This window comes from Cervus canadensis, chromosome 14 (genome assembly GCF_019320065.1).
Source record: "Cervus canadensis isolate Bull #8, Minnesota chromosome 14, ASM1932006v1, whole genome shotgun sequence".
Lineage (NCBI taxonomy): Eukaryota > Metazoa > Chordata > Mammalia > Artiodactyla > Cervidae > Cervus > Cervus canadensis.
Window position 1 is genome coordinate 62,944,296 of NC_057399.1, and position 16,510 is coordinate 62,960,805.

At 45.4% G+C, this 16,510-nt stretch overlaps 1 pseudogene; it reads right to left on the bottom strand.

The window, feature by feature from the left end:
• The window catches only part of LOC122452974, a 39,620-nt pseudogene that overhangs the window by 22,020 nt on the left and 1,090 nt on the right, over positions 1-16,510 (bottom strand).

Below are 16,510 nucleotides of genomic sequence, written 5' to 3' on the forward strand. Positions count from 1 at the left end.
GGACAACAGTGTGAAGATTTCTTAAAAACTGGAATTAGAACTGCCATATGACCCAGCAATCCCACTTCTGGCATACACACTGAGGAAACCAGATCTGAAAGAGACACGTGCACCCCAATGTTCATCGCAGCACTGTTTATAATAGCCAGGACATGGAAGCAACCTAGATGCCCATCAGCAGATGAATGGATAAGGAAGCTGGGGTACATATACACCATGGAATATTACTCAGCCGTTAAAAAAGAATTCATTTGAACCAGTTCTAATGAGATGGATGAAACTGGAGCCCATTATACAGAGTGAAGTAAGCCAGAAAGATAAAGAACATTACAGCATACTAACACATATATATGGAATTTAGAAAGATGATAACGACAACCCTATATGCAAAACAGAAAAAGAGACACAGAAGAACAGAACAGACTTTTGAACTCTGTGGGAGAAGGTGAGGGTAGGATGTTGTGAAAGAACAGCATGTATATTATCTATGGTGAAACAGGTCACCAGCCCAGGTGGGATGCATGAGACAAGTGCTCGAGCCTGGTGCACTGGGAAGACCCAGGGGAATCGGGTGGAGAGGGAGGTGGGAGGGGGGATCGGGATGGGGAATATGTGTAAATCTATTGCTGATTCATGTCAATGTATGACAAAACCAACTGAGAAAATAAATAAATAAAAAAGAAAGAAAGTGAAAGTGAAGTTGCTCAGTCGTGTCTGACTCTTTGCAACCCCATGGACTGTAAGCTATGAGGCGCCTCCATTCATGAAATTTTCCAGGCAAGAGTACTGGAGTGGGTTGCCATTTCCTTCTCCAGGGGATCTTCCCCACCCAGGGATTGAACCCGGGTCTCCTGCATTGCAAGCATATGCTTTTACAGGCTGAGCCACCAGGGAAGCTCCCAAAAGTTTAAAATAATTTTCAGGTGTCCAAACTGGTAAAAAATAAAAATTAGGTTTTATGAGTAATGTTGAATAAACATCTCACACAGAAAGATTCTAAATAATTGATACAGACTCAGCTGTCCATCAAGTATATGAAACTAACTCCCCTTTCCTCAAATGTGGGTCCTGCATTATGACTTCCTCCTTAATAAGGCACTCAGGATGGACGTGAGGAAAATCAACAATAAAGACAAATGACAAATGTTGGCGAAAATGTACAAAATTGAAACTCAAAAATTTACTTGTGGAGAGGTAAAATGGTGCAATCAATGTGTACAAAATAAGCATTTTCTCAAAAACATAAAAATGTAATTATATCCCTCAGCAGTGGCCACAGGACTGGAAAAGGTCAGTTTTCATTCCAATCCCAAAGAAAGGCAAAGCCAAAGAATGTTCCAACTACCACACAGTTGCACTCATCTCACACGTTAACAAAGTAATGATCAAATTTCTCCAAGCCAGGCTTCAACAGTAAATGAACCATGAATTTCTAGATGTTCAAGCTGGATTTAGAAAAGACAGAGGGACCAGAGATCAAATTGCCAACACGCATTGGATCATTGAAAGAGCAAGAGAGAAAAACATCCAGAAAAATATTTACTTCTGCTTTGTTAACAATGCCAAAGCCTTTGACTGTGCAGATCACCACAAACTGTGGAAAATTCTGAAAGGTATGGGAATACCAGACCACCTTACCTGCCTCCTGAGAAATCTGTATGCAGGTGAAGAAGCAACAATTAGAACTAGACATGGAACAATGGACTGGTTCCAAATCAGGAAAGGCATACAGCACCCTGCTTATTTAACTTATAGGCAGAGTATATCATGTGAAATCCTGAGGCTGGATGAGGCACAAGCTGGAATCAAAATTGCCAGGAGAAATATCAATAATTTCAGATACACAGATGACACCACTCTTATGGCAAAAAGCAAAGAAGAACTAAAGAGTTTCTTGATGAAAGTGAAAGAGGAGAGTGAAAAAGTTGGCTTAAAACTCAGTATTCAGAAAACTAAGAACATGGCATCCGGCCCCATCACTTCATGGCAAATAGATGGGAAAACAATGGAAATGGTGACAGACTTTATTGTGGGGGGGCTCCAAAATCACTGAAGATGGTGACTGCAGCCATGAAATTAAAAGACACCTGCTCCTTGGAATAAAAGTTATGACCAACCTAGATAGCATATTAAAAAGCAGAGACATTACCAACAAAGGTCCATGTACTCAAAGCTATGGTTGTTCCAATAGTCATGTATAGATGTTACAGCTGGACTACAAAGAAAACTGAGCACCGAAGAAGTGATGCTTTGGAACTGTGGTGTTGGAGAAGACTCTTGAGCATCACTTGGACTGCAAGGAGATCCAACAAGTCAATCCTAATGGAAATCAGCCCTGAATATTCACTGGAAGGACTGATGCTGAAGCTGAAACTGCAATACTTTGGCCACCTAATGTGAAGAACTGCCTCATTGGAAAAGACCCTGATGCTGGGAAAGATAGAAGGCAGGAGCAGAAGGGGATAACAGAGGATGAGATGGTTGATGGCATCACCAACTCGATGGACATGAGTTTGAGCAAGCTCTGGGAGTTGGTGATGGACAGGGAAGCCTGGTGTGCTGCAGTCCACGGGTTCACAAAGAGTCGGACATGGCTGAGTGACTGAACTGAAATATCATATGTTTTGGTAACTCCACTCCTAGATATACATCCAAAGGATTTAAAAGAGGTTTTCAAATATATACTTGTACACCAATATTTACAGCAGCAATGTTCTTGATAGCCCAAGTTAAAAACAATGAAAATGTCCACCAACAAGTGAATGGAAGAGCAAATAGGGCAGTTCCATCCATGAGATGCATTACTCTGCCATATAAAGGAATATAGTAAAATAATGCCACAGCTTCAGAAAATAGTAGGGGGCTTTTCAAAAACTTAAACACAGAGTTAACATAGAATCCATCAATTCTGGTCCAGGTTATACACTCAAAATATTTAAAACCAAATACTGGAACAGATATTCAAACCCCATATTCATAGCAGCATTATTCATAGTAACCAAAGGTGGAAGCAGCACAAGTGTTCAACAGATGACTGGATAAGCACGATGTAGTATATACACAATGGGATATGACTCAACCTTTAAAAACAAGATAACTCTCATACATGCTATAATGTAGATGAAACTTCAAGTCATTAGGTGAAGTGAAACAAGCCTGACACAAAAGGAAAAATGTTCTATGATTCCACTAGTATGAGATATCCATATAAGACAAATTCCAAGTAGAATAAGATGGCCAGGGATTGGGGGTTATGAGTATTTAATGGTTACAGTGTCACTTCAGGAAAAGGAAAACATTCTGGAGATGAATGGTTGGGGAAATTTTTACAATGTGAGTGCAGTTAATGCTATAGAAGTTCATACTTAAAATGACTCAAATAATAAATGTTGTTACATGTTTGTAAGCACAATGAAAAAAATGGCACATGGAACAACATGGAAAAGCACTAAAAACATTCTCAGTGAAAGAAACCACACTGAAAAGCCAACCAGATCATAGTCATCTTGTCACTTTAAATCCATGAAGGTTTTTAACATGAGGGAAAGCCCCAGTGATGGCTCCAGAAAAAGAAGACTGCATTAGAATGAAGAAAGACAGTGGTACAAAGCTTGGGCAGCTGATGAAAGTTGAACTGGTCCTATGGATAGGATTGTAATGTGGAAACCATAATTATCCCCCATTTTGGGGTTATGGGCTGGTTCCCTGGGAAAGTGACCATGTTTTGGGTAAAACACATTGTGGTATTTGGTGTGAATGTAGAAAACTTTGTACCACTATTTAAAGTAGACACGTTTGAAATTTTACTAGAAAGTAAGTTTTCAATACGGCCATGTAAGTCACATGCCAGAAAATCAGAGATGACATCGAACATTGCAATAGAGGCCAAAACTTAACCAAACCAAATTCAGCTAAAGTAGTTTGATGCTAATTGCCTTGTACTGGTCCACATGGTATTAAAAGGCAGCATAGGAAGAGTATATTAGTAGACACCATGCCCTGGGCGCTGTGGATGACCAGATGAAACTGAAACTATGAGATATCTTAATTCTAGTTTTCCGCATAACACTACACCAAAGCAACTGTCAGAACTAAAAAGCGAATTCACGGACTTGCCTGGCAGTCCAGTGGTTAAGACTGCACTTCCACTGCAGGGGGTACAGGTTTGATCCTTGGTCAGGGAACTAAGATTCAACATGTCGAGCTGCGGGGCCATAAAAAAGGAAAAAGAAAGTCAGCAGAACTGAAAGATCATTTGTGATTCTCTACACTAATAATGAACTATCAGAAAGAGAAATTAAGAAAATAATTCCTTTTACAGTTGCATCCCCTCCCAAACATAACTAGAAATCTAACCAAGGACTTGAAAGACCTGCAAGCTAAAAACTACAACACAATGATCAAAGAAACTGAATGGACACAAGTAAAAAGATATCCCATGCTTATGGGTGAAAATACCATTAAAATATCCATTCTAACCAAAGCAACGTACACATTCATGCAATCACTGCCAACATTTCAATGACATTTTTCACAGAAACAAAAGCAATCTTCACATCTGTGTGGAGCCACAGAGGAACCAGAAGAGCCAAAGGGATCCTGAGAAAGCAGAACAGGCTGGTGGCATGTCTATCCCTGACTTCAATCTAGAGTATGGACCTAAAGTCACCAGAAGACGAGTGGAATTGGCACAGAAATAGTCAAGAGAGCTCAGAAGTAAACCTACAGGTGCATGGTAATTAATTTACAAGAAAGGAACTAAGAACATACACCTGGAAAGGACACACACACACACACACACACACACCCACACACACACACACCCACACCCACACCCACACCCACACCCACACCCACACCCACACCCACACACCCACACCCACACCCACACCCACACCCACACCCACACCCACACCCACACCCACACCCACACCCACACCCACACCCACACACACACACACACACACACACACACACACACACACCCGCCCAATAAACTGTGCTGGGAAAAATGGAAACCACACACCAAGGAACAATATAGGACACCATCTCACACCACAGACAAAAATTGACTAAAATCCCACAACTTTCCACATCAAGCCCTAACAGTCTTGGGTCCTCTTAAGACAGATTTTCAGCAACAGCCACACACAGAAGATTCTTCCCAATTTTCCTCACTTTTTCTTTCAGCAGCACATCGTTGCAGGAATCTTGAGGAAACCAGGCTCCCGTCAGACTCAATTGAACCCCACAATGTCCCAAAGCTGAAGCACCAATGGGTTCTGAGGAGATCAGAGTCCTGTCAGCCTCAACTGAACCCCACAATGCCCCAAAATTGAAGTCCTAGTGGATCCTGAGAAGACTAGATTCCATCAGCCAAAACTAAACCCCATAATGCCCCAAAGCCAAAATACAATGGTTCCTGTGGTGACCCACCTCCTGTCAGCCTGAACTGAGCCCCACAATGTCACAAAGCTGAACCCCCATAAGGTCCTGAGGAGATCAAATTCTCTCAGCCTGAATTGAACCCCACAATGCCCCAAAGCTGAAACCACATGGGTCTCGTGGTGACCCATCTCCTGTCAGCCTGAACTGAACCCCACAATGTCACAAAGCTGAACCTCCATAAGGTCCTGAGGAGATCAAGTTCTCTCAGCCTGAATTGAACCCCACAATGCCCCAAAGCTGAAACCACATGGGTCTTGTGGTGACCCATCTCCTGTCAGCCTGAACTGAACCCCACAATGTCCCAAAGCTGAACCCCCAGCAGGTCCTGAGGAGACGAGATTCAATCAACCTGAACTAAACCCCACAATGCCCCCAAACTGAAGCCCCAGTGGGTTCTGAGGAGACCAGATTCCATCTGCCTGAACTGAACCTCACAGTATCCCAAAGCTGAAGCCCTACTGGGTCCTGAGGAGACCAGAGTGCTGTCAGTGGCCACCAACAGCCAGGTGCTCCAGCAGAGTGGGGAGTTCCCCCTGGGGTGAGGGGAGTGTCAGGGAGGCGGGCTCTTCATTATCACGAACAGGCATGATCAAGAAGGTTTGCAGGGGCCAGGGCAAGGGCAAGGGAGACGAACTCCAGCTCCGAGTATTCTAAGTCCCCACTTTCTGAGGTTGCATGACCTACATGATCCAGACTTTGCAAGGAGCAAGCTGAGTTACAGAGGCAGAAGGAGCAGGAGGTGATGCAAAATTTTAACGTTTCCTCTTCAGGTTCAGAAAGACGAAGACCTCCCAGGTTCCCAGGACCTTGTGCCCCAGTGACTGTGAGCTCTTCCTCCTGGGTGTATGACCAACCCCCACACTAAGTCCCCTCTACACCCATGGCCCTGACCCAAGCCTAACCTCCCCCCCCCCACAGGCCCTGATGAAGCTCCCCGCCCCCATTGTGCATCTCACATCCCACCCCAATGTGGTCTTTTTGAAGCCTAAACAAGACCATACTCCTCTCCTCCCTGTGATTCCCCTCACCTGATGAAGCCAGGCCTTCATCCATTCCAGGTGACTCCAAGGGCTTCATTCTCTCCAGACTCCATGTGTGTGGCCGCTCTCTGTGCCCGTCTTTATGGGCCTGTGGTGATCTCCTAAAATGAGGGTTATTTGATACAGAGAGAATGGGGTAAATGGTGGCCACCAAAGATGTGTCCCCCCAGAACAGGGCCGTATCTGGGAAAAGAGTCTTTGTAGATGTAGTTAAGGATAGCAAGGTAAGGTCATCTAGGGTTAGGGTGACCTTCAATCCAACTGACAGACTCCTTTGAAGAGATGAAAGAGGACACAAAGGGGAAGCCTCTTAAAGGCAGAGGCAGAGATGGGAGGGAGGGGCCACAAGCCCAGGGACCCATGGAGCCCCTGAAGTTGGAAAAGGCAGGAATGATCCTATCCTGGAGCCTCTGGAGGGACCTCAGCCCTGTGCCACCTTGATTTCCGATGTCTGGTCTCCAGGACTGGGGGAGGATGAACTCCTGTTGTTTTAAACCACCCAGCTTGTGATCATGTTAGAGAAGCCACAGGAGCAGCCACACAGACCCTGCTCTGTAGGATCCTAGAAATGTGGGTCTCATTAAAGCAGATGAAGGGTGGATTACAGAACCCTTAAAATCAGCACTGGACCCTCAGAAATGCTAAAGCAGTGGCTGGACTCCAGAATGTTGAGGGGTCAAGTCTGAAGCCTGTGCCTAGGGGTACTGGATGCACACGCCTCCCCAGGTTCTTACACCAGTACATGTGGTGTAACATCTCAGTCCTGATGGAGGGCATTTAATATCAATGGCCACATTGCTAATTAAGAAGCCACCAGTTGCACAGGTGAAAGCCCAATTAGGACACTTGCTTCAGGGATGAGCAATTCTGAAGATGGTCAGGGATGGGGACTTACTCATGTGTAGCCAGCAGCCCTTGCACATACCCCACCCCCTCCCCTCCCAAGGAGGGTCCTCAGTGGGAAGCTGGGAGACTCCATGGAGTCATCTCTAAGTAAATGATGGCTGACCCCCAGGCTAGCCATTCCTGAACCTCATCTGCCCTTCATAGATAAAACACTTGAATATGTGCAAAGACCTCACAGGCTGGAGAAAAGTGGAGCCACTCCAGCGACAGCATGCTTACTGACGTGGCTCCTGTAGGTCAGGCAGAATGGTCCTGGCCTGGGTGACCTGGAAGCTTTGCACTTTCCTACCTGAGTTACTCCTCCTGTCCTGCTCCCATTGCCTGTTTTCTTGCTTCCTCACCTCTGCCTGAGAAGATTTCCAACAGCAGGAACAGGCGACACAGCCCATCCTTAGCAAGTGACAGCCTAGCACCTCCTGCAAAAGGTCCAGCGGAGCCCAACACAGACCCAATCCCCCGAAACACCATGGGCCCTCACTCTCTTATCAAGCCAGCCCTGCAACATCTGAGCAGATAGACAGCATTAGGTACAGCTGCAGGCCCTTGAGGGGGTTTATATAGACCTCAACCCAGGCACACATCTAAAGGGCAGGCCAGTCAGGTCAGCCAATCTGCCCACCTGGGCTTGTGGTTTCAGAAAATGGGCCTCATTGTCCTGGCCAGGGTTCCAGGAACAGGTGTGGGTCATTTGGGTCAGGATGGATATGGGGCTGCTGCTCTGACTTGTTTTCTAATCTTTTTATCTGACCTACAAGTGGGAGAGGATTTCAGGAAGGCCTTCTTCTAATGAGAGGGACCCAGGGGTCAGGGAGAGGATGGGTGGTGGGTGGAGACAGACTCAGTGCCCAGGTGCTATGGGACCCTCTGGAAAACCTGCTGGAAGGAGGCTGCAACCAGTGAAGCCCAAGGTCACAAAGCTAACCTGAAGCTGCTGTATGTTACCTCAGGTCCTCCTCTGAGGGTCTCAAGGTCAGATCTGTCCAACAGAGGAGCTGGGGGCTCTTTGTAATGAGGGCTCTGTGCACAGTTCCTGGGTGCTGAGCCCTGCAGGGTACCTGCCCAGGTGAGCCCCATATCCTGGGAGGCACCTGCCCATAAGAACCATGTATCCTGGGAGGGGCGAGTGAACAAGTATTCTCTCTGTGCAGTCATCACAGAGTAGCTTAGTGACTCTCACGTGGGCAGTGCTGGAATTAGATGAGAACAAGGACATGTTGGGGGACGTTCCCTGAAACACCCCCAGGCCCCTCCAGAGTGAAGAGTTCAGTAGGTGGGTACTGGTTGCTGTGCTGGAGTGGGAGGCTTCATGGGTGCCTCTTGTTTCTTCACCTGACACCACAGAGGCCTCTGCAGGACACAGAAGACAGCCTGCCCAGGGATGGTGGGAGCTCCTGGTGACCAGGCACGGGATGTGAGAGGGAAGGACCAGGCTGAGGGGGCCTTTCTGCTCCGAGCTGGGAGTGGACAAGCAAGTGGTGAGTGTGATCCAGGAAAGTGGCTCTGGTGATGGAAGGCTTGTTGAGGCCGTCTGAGCACGAGTTGGAAAAGAATGTCCAGACATAGTTTCAGAAGGGAGTGAGTTTGTATTAAGAACAAAGAACAGAGATAAAGTGGGCACTGTGAGCTCAGGGGGCCAACCACCTGACAGACTAGGGAAAGTTGACTGATTTCCTGGGTTAAGAGCCAATTTTTAGTTTCAAGAAAAAGAAAATTCCTGCTGGAAGGTTGATATTAGGTGATTGGGTGGGGTACCATAGGGTGTTTACTGAAGTGGGCATCTTTGCCTGGTAGGGAGTCAGGAAGCTCATTAGCGATGATCAGGTGCTTTTGACAACAGTTGCAAAGGGTGCCCAGTCAGATTCACAGGTGACCTTGGTTCTAGGCCCCACTTCTATGGCCTTGGCTTGAGGCCTCCCAGCTGTGGCCTTGGGGAAGGAGTCACCTCAACAAGACTGACCCTGTTTCAGAGTAAAAGTTCCATCAAGTTTTCTCTGCAGGAGAGATCTAGTGATCCTAGCTCTGTTTGGAAAAGTCTTGGACACTGCAGAGACACATACTGAGTGTGAACCTGGATATTGAACCTTGTTGGCAAAACTCACCTTTTCTCTCTGTTGGCATTAAAAGGGTGTGGGCTGACAGCTGCCTGAGAATCCATCCAATTGACAATTTCTTACTTATGGCATAAATGGGTTTGGTCAAATTATTTCTATTTCTATGCAAACAGGCAGCTTGCAACTCCTTGTGGCAGGATCATTTCCAATAGATTGTCAACTAATCAAGGTAACAACATTATGGCACTCAGCACTTTTAGATAGTTTCCTAAGCCTTTTTCCTGAGGGACAGACCCAATATGAGCTAGGAATGTGTTCAAAAGGCCCAGAAAGTGCAGGAAAATATACTGGCTATGACTGGAAATTAGGGTCTCTGTGCAAACCTGGAGTTCTGACATCTTACAATCTAGACAGTTCCTGATAGACAGATGCATGAAAAACACTCTACTTTTATGTTTTTCTTTCATCAAAGGAACATAGATTTCCTAGCATTCTGTGTGCTGAGAGTAACTCACTGCTCTAAAATGCTTGCTTGGATTTCATTTTTCAGTAAGAACTTCCCCTGACTGCGTTACAGTCAGGACAGTCCCACACTCACAGGGAAAAAGCAAACTAACATCCAAACGTTTGTTCCATCAGGTTTTCTCTGTAGGAGAGATCCAGTGATCCTAGGTCTGTCTGGAAAATTCTTGGATACTACAGGGACACATACTGAGTGTGAATCTGCATCCTTGAATTTGTTGGCAAAATTAGCAATTTTTGTCAGTTGGATCTAAAAGAGTGTGGCCTTAGCAACTGCCTGAAAATCCATCCAATTGCTCTCTTCTTAATAATGACAGTGATAACATTGGTCAAACCTTTGAGATTTCTAAAGCAAGCAGGCGGCTCGCTACTCTTATCTGCTGGCCCATTTCCAGTGGAATGTCACCTCATCTAGTTAAGCACTGTATGGCACCCAGCCCTCTCAGACATACTCCTGCGTCCTGTTTCCTCATGGTCAGTCCCAGTTTGAATAAGGAATGTGTTTAAAGCCTTGGAAGGTGCAGGGAAACACAGTGCCCTAACTCTGGAAGTTAGGACCCTGGGAAAGCCTTGAAGTCTCATGCCTTGGGTTCTAGACAGTTCCTGATAGATAGAGGCCTAAAAATACACTCCGTATGGATGCCTTTCCTTCCTCGAAGGAACATAGCTTTCCCAACATTCTGTGTGCTGAGAGTCACACGGTGCTTGAAAACACTTGCTTGTAGGTCATTGGTCAGTAGAAAATTCCCCTGATGGTGCAATGGTAGGGAAGGCTCGCACCCTCACGGGGAAAGGCAAACCAACATCCAAACGTGTACTCCATCACATTTTGTCTTTAGGTGCGATCAAGTGAGCCTAGGTCTGTCTGGAAAATTCGTGGGTATTGTGGGGACACATCATGAGTGTGAACTTGTATATATGAACTTGGTGGCAAAATTCTCATTTTTATCTCCCACACTCATTTTGGGACCACGTTGGTTCTAAAATGGTGCAGCGTAGCAAATCCTTGAAAATCCATCCAATTGTTGTTTTCTTACTTTTGACAGGGATAGATTTGTCCACCCTTTGGAATTTCTGAAGCAAGCAGGTTGCTCACCACTCCAGCCACTAGCCGATTTCCATTGTATTGGCACCTCATGAAGGTAAGCACACTTATGCCACCCAACACACTCGGATACACTCGTGCAGCCTGTTTCTTCAGGAGCAGTCCCAGTATATACTTGGAAAGTGTTTACAAGGCCCGAAAAGTTCATGGAAACACACTGCCCTGACTCTGGGTGTTAGGATCCCTAGGAAAGACCGAAGGTCTCATGACTTAGAATGTAGACAGTTCCTGATAGATAGAGGGCTGAAAACACTCTCTGTTGATGCATTTCTTTTCTTGAAGGAACATAACTTTCCAAATATTTTGTGTGCAGAGAGATACACACGGCTTGAATATGCTTGCATGGAGGTCATTTTTCAGTAGCACTTTCCCCTGATGGTGTGACCATGGGGATGCCCCACTCCCCATTCATAGAGAAAGACAAATTAGCATCCAAACGTCTGTTCCATCACATTTTCTCAGTAGGATCGATCCACTGAGACTAGTTCTGTCTGGAACCTTTGTGGATACTGCATAGAGAAATCCTGAGTCTGAACATGGATACCGGATTTTGGGGGCAAAAATAACATTTTTTCTCTTGATTTGGGAAAATGCTACGGCCTTGCAACTGCTTGGAAATCCATCCAATTGCTGTTTTCTTCCTTCTGACAATGATAGCTTTGGTCCATCCTTTGGGATTTCTGAATCAAGCAGGCGACTCACCACTCCTAGCCTCTGGCCCATTCCCAGGGGAATGTCATCTCATCTAGGTAAGCACAGTATTGGTACCATACACTCTCAGACACTCTCCTACAGTCTGTTTCCTCATGGGCAGTTCCTATATGACCTAGGATGTCTTTGGGAGGCTTGGAAAGTGCAGGAAAAACAGTGCCTTAACTCTGGTAGTTAGGTCCCCTGGACAAGCCTGGAGGTCAATGTTAGATTCTAGACAGTCCTAATAGATATAGGCCTAATAACACACTCTCTGTTGATGCCTTTTCTTCCTTGAAGAAACATACTTTTCCCTGCATTCTCTGTGCTGAGAGTCACACACTGCTTGAAAACTCTCTTTGGAGGTCATTTTTCAGTAGAAACTTCCTCTGACAGTGTAACCTTAGGGAAGGCCCCCACACTCTTTGGAAAAGGCAAACCAACATCCAAACTTCTGTTGCATCACATTTTGTCTCTAGGAGTGATCCAGAGAACCTAGGTCTGTCTGGAAAATCGTGTATACTGCAGGACCACATCCTAAGTGTGAACCTGGATACCGAAACTGGTGGCACAATTCACATTTTTCTTTCGGTTTGTCCTAAAACTGTGTGGCCTGGCACCTGCTTGAAAATCCATCTAATTGCTGTTTTCTTACTTTGAACAGCAATAACTTTGGTTCACCCTTTGGGATTTCTGAAGCAAGCAAGCAGATCACCACTCCTAGTCACGGGCCTATTTCCAGTGGAATGTCACCTTATCTAAGTAAGCACATAATAGCCCCTCTGTATACTCAGACACACTCCCACAGTTTGTGTCCTCATGGACAGTCCTGGTGTGACCTGGGAATATGTTTACAAAGCATTTAAACGGCAGGGAAGACACTGCCCTGACTCTGGAAGTTCGGTTCTCTGGGAAGGCTGGAGGGCTCTCTTGTTAGAATCAAAACAGTTCTTCATAAATAGAGGCCTGAAAACACACTCTCTGTTGATACCCTTCCTTCCTCGAAGAAACAGTACTTTCCCAGTATTCTGTGAACTGAGAGTCACACATTGCTTGAAACCGTTTGCTTGCAGGTCATTTTTCAGTAGCAATTTCTTGTGATGTTATGACAGTAAGGATGTCCCGCACACTCACAGGGTAAGGCAATCCAAGATCCAAACGTCTGTTCCATCACATTTTCTCTATAGGAGCAGCCAGTGAGCCTAGGTCTTTGTGAAATATGGGTAGATACAGCAGAGACACCTCCTGAGTCTGACAGTGGATACCGGACCTTGATGGCCAAATTTGCAACTGCTAGAAAATCCATACAATTGCTTTTTTTTTTTTTTTAACTTCTGACAGTGATCGCTTTTGACCCACCTTTGGGATTTCAGAAGCAAGAAGGCGGCTCACAAGTGCTGCTGATGGCCTATTTGCAATGGAATGTCACCTCACCTGGGTAACAACAGTATGGCACCCAGCAGTCTGAACACATTCCTGCAGCCTGTTTCCTCATGGGCAGTTCTGGGATGATGTAGGAAGGTGGTTAAAAGCCTGGGCTAGTGCAGGGAAACACACTGCCCTGACTCTGCAAGTTAGGTCCTCAGGGTAAGATTGGAGGTCTCACATCTTAGAATCTAGACAATTCTTGATAGATAAAGGACTGAAAATTCATTCTCTGCTGATGCCTTTCTTTCCTTGAAGGAACATTGTTTTCCCAACATTCTGCTTCCTGAGTGTCATACACTTGCTTGGAGCTCATTTATCACTAAGAATTTCCCCTGAAGATGTGACTGGAGGGAGAGCCCCACAAACACAGTAAAAGGGTACCACATTCAACTGTCTGTTCCATCACGTTTGCTCTGTAGGTGAGATATAGTGAGCCTAGTCCTATCTGGAAAATTCTTGGATACTGCAGGGACACATCCTGAATGTGAATCTTGATAGCGGATCTTGGTGGCAAAATTTGCATTATTCTCTCCATTGGGCTTAAAACGTTGTGGCCTAACAACTGCTTGAAAGTTCATTTAATACCTGTTTTCTTACTTTTGACAATGAGAGTTTTGTTCCACCTTTCTGGATTTCTGAAGCAACAGGCTGTTCATAACTCCTAGTCCCTGGCCCATTTCCAGTGGAATGTCAGTTCATTTGGTAAGGACAGAATGACACACAGCACACACGGACACTCTTCCATAGCCTGTTTCATCATGGGCATTCCTGAGTGATCTTGGAATGTGCTTACAAGGCTCAGAATTTGCAGGGAAACACTGCCCAGACTCTGGAAGATGGGTCCTCTGGACAAGCCTGGAGATCTCACATCTTAGAATATAGACAGATCCTGATAGATAGAGGGCTCTCTATTGATGCCTTTCCTTCCTCGAATGAATATAGCTTTCCCAGCATTTTGTGTGCTGAGAGTCACATACTGCTTGAAAATGCTTGCCTGGAAGTCATTTTTCAGTAGCAATTTCCCTTGATGGTTTGACCATAGGGAAGTCCACCACACTCATAGGAAAAGGCAAAACATCATCCAAACGTCTGTTCCATCATGTTTCTCTGTAGGAGAGATCCTAGGGTTAGGATTAGGGTTAGGGTTAGCCTAGGTCTGTCTTGAAAATTCTTCAGTGCTGTGGGGACACATCCTAAGTGTGAACCTGGGTAATGGACCTTGGTGGGAAAATTCGCATTTTCCTCTAGGTTGGCCCTAAAATGTTGGGAAAGCAATGGCCCTTTGAGTAAGGAAAGGAATTAACAGAGAGTGTGTTTCCAGGCCTCTACCTATTAGGAACTGTCTAGATTGTAAGACGTGAGACCTCCAGTCTTGCCCAGATGACCTAACATCCCGAGTCAGGGCATATATTTCCATACAATCTCTGAGCCTTGTAAATACATTCCTAGGTCATACCAGGACTGCCAATGAGGAAACAGGCTGTCGGAGTGTGTCTGAGAGAGCTGGGTGCCATGTGGTGCTACCTACATTATGTGACATTTCACAGGAAAGGGACCACCAGATAGAAGTGGCAAGTGGACTGCTTGCTTCAGAAATTACATGGGTGGACCAAATCTGTCACTGTCAGAAATAAGAAAACAAGTACTGGATGGATATTCAAGCAGTTGCTATGCCAAACCGTTTTAGTGCCAACTGAGAGAAAAAGGTGAATTTTGTCCTGTATTCAGGTTCACACTCAGGATGTGACCCCACAGGATCCAAACTTTTCCAGATAGACCTGGGTTCACTGGACCTCTTTAACAGAGAAAACGTGATGGAACAGGCATTTGGATGCTTGCTTGCCTGTCGTGATTGTGGGCGCTTCCCTACTGTCACAGTCTCAGGGGAAATTGCGACTGAAAAATGAACTCCAAGCAAACGTTTTCAAGCAGTGTGTGACTCTCAGCACACAGTACATTGGGAAAGTTATGTTCCTTCAATGAAGGAAAGGCATCAACAGAGAGTGTGTTTTTTATAGCAGGAACTGTTCAGCTTCTAAGATGTGAGAGCTCAGGCCTGCTTAAAGGACCTAAGTTCCAGAGTCAGGACAGTGTGTCTTGCTGCACTTTCTGAGACTTCTAAATGCATTCCTAGGTCATACCAGGTCTGCTCCTAAGGAAGGATGCTGAGGGAGTGTATCAGAGTGTGCTGGGTGAAATACTGTGGTCACATAGATGAGGTGTCATTCCACTGGAAATGGGCCTGCAGCTAGGAGTTGCAAGCCATTCACGTGCTTCAGAAATCCCAAAGGGTAAACCAAAGCTAGCATTGTCAGAAGTAAGAAAACAGCATTCAGATGGAATTTCAAGCAGTTGCTGGCTGCACTGTTTTAGGCCAAGTGAGAGAAAAATGCATATTTTAACATCAAAGTCTGGTATCCAGATTCAAACATGGGTGTTTCCCCACAGTGTCCACGAATTTTCTAGATAGACTTACGTTGAATGGATGGCCCCTACCAAGAAAACGTGATTGAACAGATGTTTGGAAGTGCTTTTGAATTTACCTGTGAGTGTGGCACCTTCCCTACAGTCACACCTCCAGAGGAAATTGCTAATGAAAAATGACCTCCAACAAGCGTTTTCAAGCAGTGTGTGAAACTCAGCACACAGAATGCTGAGAAAGCTATATTCCTTTAAGGAAGGAAAGGCATCTTGAGAGAATATGTTATCAGGCCTCTACCTGTCATGAACTGTCTAGATTCAAATATGTGAGTCCTCCAAGTTTCCCAGAGGACCTAAATACCAGAGTCAGGGCAGTGTGTTTCCCACCACTTTCTGAGATTTGTAAACACATTCCTAGGTCATACCAGATCTGACCATGAAAAGTCAGGCTGCAAGAGTGTGTCTCAGAGTGCTGGGTGACATATTGTGCTAACCTAGATGAGATGACATCTCCCTGGAAAGGGGCCAGTGGCTTGGAGTGGAGAGCCTCCTGCTTGATTCATAAATCCCAAAGGGTGCACCAACACTATCACTGTCAGAAGTAAGAAAACAGCAATTAGACGCATTTTCAGGCAGTAACTAGGTCTAACCGGTTTAGGGCCAACTGAGAAAAAATGCAAATTTTGCTGCCAAGGTCCGGTATCCAGGTTCAAACATAGGATGTGTAGGAACAGTATCCATGAGTATTCTAGACAGTTAGGTTGAATGGATCGCTCCTATCAAGAAAACGTGATTGAGCAGACGTCTGGATGATCCTTTGCCTTTTCCTGTGAGTGTGGCGGTCTTCCCTAAGGTCACAACATCAGGGGAAGTTGCTACTGAAAAATTACTTCCAACAA